At 38.2% G+C, this 6,189-nt stretch overlaps 1 pseudogene; it reads right to left on the bottom strand.

Moving 5' to 3' along the window:
• Positions 1-5,405: 5,405 nt before the first annotated feature.
• LOC133254378 (mitochondrial import receptor subunit TOM5 homolog) lies at positions 5,406-5,570 on the bottom strand (annotated as a pseudogene).
• Between the last annotated feature and the right edge of the window lie 619 nt (positions 5,571-6,189).

Below are 6,189 nucleotides of genomic sequence, written 5' to 3'. Positions count from 1 at the left end.
AACTGCAAGCTGTTACAGAACAGTTAGCAAATTGGATCCAGAAACTATAAATAGCATCTGTAAGATTTCATACATTGTTTCTACAATATGAAAGATGCCTGAACTTTTTGTAGTAAATGCGCTTTGACTCATCTACAACATTTCCTATCAAAACTAATTATAAGCTTAGGAATCATAAATTTGAAGGACAGAAGCTACTAGGTTTTTCGCATAATAGTTAATATCATTCAGAAAATGACTGGAGAACTTTCTGTGTTCATGGTTGGAACTACCCAAGTTTTATCTATCTTTATCATAGAAAGTGATTTTAGAAGCACTGAGTTTTCAGGGACCTTGAAAGGTTGAGGAGAGAATTTGGATCTAAAAGATGGACTTCTAGATCACTGTGACTAGTGATAATGCATTTTCTTTCCTTCTTTTACTTACTGAACTCAAGTGGGAAGATCAGGTACTCTGGTGTTTAGATCTTGATGCATTGTAATAGGCCAGGAATTTTGTTCAAAATACAAAATAAACATATCATCTTTCCTAAGAACTGGTATTGCAATGGAAGTGTCTATGTTTTAATTTGTTTTGGAAAGAGGGTTTTAATATACTGTGCAAAATAATATTGAGTCCCTTCAAATCTGGTCATGGTTTGTAGGAATTATCTAAACCAGAAATTTCCAAGAAGTCAGGGGAACAGATTCTGTGTGACAAGTGGAATTGTTTAAGAGTTTAAAGAAGTGGGAGGAAGTAAAGGTGGTAACTTTCAAAGAGATCTACAAGGCTACAACAGTTAATGAAGACTTTGTATATTATGTATAAACAATACGTGAATTATATATAGTTATTTATTATGTATAAAATAATTTATATTTTGTGTACGTTTAACAGCCAAGCTTATACAAATAGACTGTTTCCATGGGGGATGTGATATATAAACGCAATTTATTACTTGTTCCACTGAACTTGTGGCTTCTGATCCTAATATGGTTCTTTATCAAGCACTTTGGAAAGACAAACATTTTTTTCATGTATCAAAAATGCTTAACTGATGATTGACATTGCATCTTTCCAACAGATGGTGCTATCTTACTGCCAACTATTCCAGGACAAACCCTTCAGATAAATAAAATAAATCCCTTTCTCCACTTATCAACCACTGGTTCAGGTATCTTTGCCCCATGAGCCAATCCAGTATCATAATAGCTTCAGAAAAAAGTCTCTTAAAAACTCTCTAATAATACATGTGTTTAATTTCTCAGTAGTTTTCCTATATGAGCCTCTTCTCTTTATTGAAAGCCAGACATATAATGGGTGCACAACTTAGTTCTATTGACTTGGCTGTCAGTAGATTAAAGCAAGGTATTTATTAACACAGCTGGATTGTGTTGACCTATTAACAAAATGCTTCCTTGGTGGCTCAGTGGTAAAGAATCCGCCTGCCAATGGAGGAGACACAGGTTCAATCCTTGGGTTGGGAAGATCCCCTAAAGGAGGAAAGGGCAACCCACTCCAGTATTCTTGCCTGGAGCATTCCATGGACAGAGGAGCCTGGTGGGCTACAGTCCATGGGGTCACAAAGAGTCTGATGTGACTTAGTGACTAAACAACAATAACAACAATTAATAAAATACCAAAGGGATTTTGAATAACTCTTCTATGTGTATCTCTGAATACTTAAAAAGATAACGTTATTGTGTGAAACTTTTTAAGAAGCAGAGGCCATATGATGACTTCTCTAAGTCTCTTTAAGCTTCATGGTTTCTTGACATGATTTTTGAGTTGTATGAAGTCAGTTAAGGATGTTGGATGCAACATATAAATACAGATCTGGCTAACATGTTGGTCATTTGCATCTCCTTGGCCAAGTTTCTCTTAAATATTCCCACATTTAATGGAATGGTTTGAAAAGTAAATATATTTTGAGTTATATTAAGTATTTAATAAAGTATGTCTTTATAAAGAAATTTTAGCTTAATCTCTCATTACCTTTATTAATGCTTTAACTTAGACAAATTTCAAATGTACATAAAAGTAGAAGGAATAGACTAACGAAACACCATTACCCATCATCTATCTTATTTTAATGGTATGTCCCTACCTCTAATCCTGTGTTGGTTATTTTTCTTACAGTATTATTGAGGTATAAATTCACCCACTGCACTTACATTGAATGGTAATACAGTGGTTTTTTAGTTGAGGTATTAGCTGATGTACAATATTATATAATGGTTTCAGGTATATAATAATACTGAGTCATAGTTTTTAAAGCTATATTTCATTTGCAGTCATCATACAATATTGGCTGTGACCCCTGTGCTGTTTATAATGTATCCTTGTAGCTTGTTTATTTTATGCACAGTAGTTTGTACCTCTCAATCCCCATCCCTGTATTGTCCCTCACCCTTCTCTTGCCCTGCTGGTAACCGCTGGTTTGTTCTCTATGTCTCTGAGTCTGTTTCTTTTTTGTTATATTCATTAGATTTTTTTAGAGATTACACATATGACTAATATCACGTAGTGTCTGTCTTTCTCCGTCTGATTACACGTAACACCCTCCAAGTCCATCCATGTTGCAAATGGCAAAATTTCCTTTTTTAGGGCTGAATTGTATTCCAGGAAATGGCAACCGCCTCCAGTGTTCTTGCCTGGAGAATCCCAGGGACGGGGGTGCCTGGTGGGCTGCCGTCTCTGGGGTCGCACAGAGTCGGACACGACTGAAGCGACTTAGCAGTAGCAGCAGTATTCCAGTACATCTATATCTATATATCAAATCTTTATCCATTCACCCGCTGGTGGACACTTAGGTGGCTTCCATTTCTTGGCTGTTGTAAATAGTGCTATGGTTTTTCCTGTGGTCATGTATGGATGTGAGAGTTGGACTGTGAAGAAGGCTGAGCGCCAAAGAATTGATGCTTTTGAACTGTGGTGTTGGAGAAGACTCTTGAGAGTCCCTTGGACTGCAAGGAGATCCAACCAGTCCATTCTGAAGGAGATCAGCCCTGGGATTTCTTTGGAAGGAATGATGCTAAAACTGAAACTCCAGTACTTTGGCCACCTCATGCGAAGAGTTGACTCATTGGAAAAGACTCTGATGCTGGGAGGGATTGGGGGCAGGAGGAGAAGGGGACGACAGAGGATGAGATGGCTGGATGGCATCACTGACTCGATGGACGTGAGTCTGAGTGAACTCCAGGAGTTGGTGATGGACAGGGAGGCCTGGCATGCTGCTATTCATGGGGTCGCAAAGAGTCGGACAGGACTGAGCGACTGATCTGATCTGATCTGATGTACACTGGGGTGCACGTATCTTTTAGAATTTTTAGAATGTTTCCATTTTCTCTGGATATACAACCTGGAGTGGAATTGCTGGATCATATGGTAATTCTACTTTTAGTTTTTTGAGGAATCACCATACTGTTTTCCACAGTGAATATACCAATTTACATTCTTACCAACAGTATGTAAGGGTTCCTTTTCTCCACATCCTCTCTAACATTTGTTATGTGTGGTCTTTTTGATGATAGTCATTCTGATAAATGTGAAGTGATAACTCATTTGATTTTCACTTCTCTGATGATTAGTGATGTGAAGCATCTTTCTATGTGCCTGCTGGAAATGTAATATATCCATGCAATGAAAGGCAATTCAGTAATAAAAAGGACTAAATTACTGTTACCTGGTATAGGGGGACTTCCTTGATGACTCAGTGGTAAAATATCCGACTGCTAATGCAGGAAACTCGGGTTTGATCCCTGGCTCGGGAAGATCCCCTGGAGAAGGAAATGGCAACCCATTCCAGTATTCTTATCTGGGAAATCCCATGGACAGAGGAGCCTGGCAGGCTACAATCCACTGGGTCACAAAGAGTCGGACACAACTTAGTGACTAGAAAACAACACATGCTATAGCACTGAGGAACATTATATCTAAAAACGTTATGCTAAGCTAAAAAGGTAAGGTGCAAAAGGCTATGTACTGTATGAGTCCACTTATATAAAAATGTTTAGAAAAGGAAAATCTATAGGTTTGACAGCGGTTACCTGAGACTGAGTGTGGGAGTGGGGTTTGACTGTAAACAGGCACCAGGGAACTTGTTAGGGTGATAGAAATGTTCTAAAACTAGATTGTGGTGATGATTTCACAACCCGATACATTCAGTTAAAGCTATCGTATTACAGCACAATGTAAGTGCACATTTGCTTTCCATGGGTGGCTTTTATGGAGGTTAGAAGTCTAAGATCAAGGTGTTGGCAGGGTTAGCTTGTAGACATCCACCTTCTCCCTGTCTTCACATGATTTTTCCTCTCTACATGTGTTCTAAGCTCTTCTAATAAGTAGTCATTCTGAATAAGGGTCCACCCTTCTGTTGTTGTTAAGTAGCTAACTCGTGTCCAACTCTTTGTCACCCCATGGACTGCAACATGCCAGGCTTCTCTGTCCTTCACTATCTCCCTGAGTTTGCTCAAACTCATGTCCATTGAGTTAGGGATGCCATTCAACCATCTCATCCTCTGTCACCCCCTTCTCCTCCTGCCTTCAATCTTTCCCAGCATCAGGGTCTTTTCCAATGAGTTGGCTCTTCGTATCAGGTGGCCAAAGTATTGGAGCTTCAGCTACTAGCATCTGTCCTTCCAGTGAATATTCAGAGTTGATTTCATTTGGATTGGCTGGTTTGATCTCCTTGCTGTCCGAGGGACTATCAGGAGTCTTCTCCAGCGCTACTCATTTTAACTTAATTATCTCTTGAAAGGCCTTGTCTCCAAATATGGTCACATTCTGAGATATTGGTGGTTAGGATTTCAGCTCATAAAAAAATTTTTTTCCAGTCCAAAACAAGACAAACTCAATTTACTGCAGTTTGTAATAATCACAAGATTATAGTAGTCTCACCAGTGATGGTTGGTTTGCAGCAAAAAGTGGGTTAAGAAAAACAAAAGCCCTATTTTTCTTAGTTGGTACATTTATTAAAAATATAGACTAGTGATTTCGTACTTAAATGACACGGTTGTGCACTGGCTGCCGTAAAACATAACTAATGGAAAGGAACTCTTCAACAAATATACTCCAGACAGAAGTGAAAAAGCACACAGAAATGACTCAGAAGACAGTGCCATTGCAGATATCCTTCCGTTATAATTATTGCTTGCTAGAAAATGGAGTTTGACATCATGTACAATTGCACCAACTTTCGTAGAGGCTGAATATCACAGCCATGATGGAGTACCATGACCATAAAATGACTCTTGACACTTCCCAAATTGTCTTATCTTTTAGTTATAAAGTTCAGTTACCAGAGCCAAACTTGTTCTTAACAAATAGAATTTTTACATCCATTCAAAGAGTCTCTTACGTCCTTCTGGGCCCATTCATTCACAGATAGGAGCAGAAACTGTAACCAGGCTCTTCGCATCATGCATTTACCCATGATGCCCACTCTTCACACGCTGTCCAATAACAGGAGTGACTTGCAGCAGGGCCACACAGGTGAGGAATTTGCATCTGGTGGAGATCACATCCTTGCACATCTTTCATTTCGTCTCCTCGGGGTCCAGCTTGGGTGAAAGGCCCTCTGTCCAGAACATTCCAGCTCTGTCGCACGGCTTCCGGCAGACCCCCTCTGTTCTCAGCAGCCTCCTCAGCATGTAAATTTTGGAAGGACATAATTCAGTCCATAACAATGATTAGAAAGGAAGAAACAAAACTCCTGTTATCCATGGGTGACATGATTGTTTACACAGCAGATAAAGGCTCTATGGTTAAACTATTAGAATTAATGTATGAATTTATTTAAGCTGCTGGATATAAAGTCTATGTATAAAAATCATTGTATTTCTATAAAATAGCAAAAAAGAGTATAGACATTAAAATATGATTTATTAGTATCAAGACCACCAAATTCATAATAACAAATCTGATAAATGATGCACAAAAACATTTTTACCTAAAAAAAAATGCAACTACAAAATGCTGTTTAGAAAATTAGAGGAAATGAAAGAAGATGTAACTGTATCACGTAAATGATTCAATATAGCAGAAATATCAATTCTCCCTAGTAGATTTGTAGGTCAAATAAAATCCCAATAAAAAAAATTACTGCACATTTAATTTTGTGGACTTTGAGTTGATCTTTAAATTTATATAAAAATTCAAAGGGTGAAAAATAGCTAAGAGCATAGTGAAGAACAAATTTGACAAACTTAT

This window comes from Bos javanicus, chromosome 9 (assembly GCF_032452875.1).
Source record: "Bos javanicus breed banteng chromosome 9, ARS-OSU_banteng_1.0, whole genome shotgun sequence".
NCBI lineage: Eukaryota > Metazoa > Chordata > Mammalia > Artiodactyla > Bovidae > Bos > Bos javanicus.
Note: the sequence above shows the minus strand (reverse complement) of the source record. Positions and strands in the feature narration are given on the sequence as shown.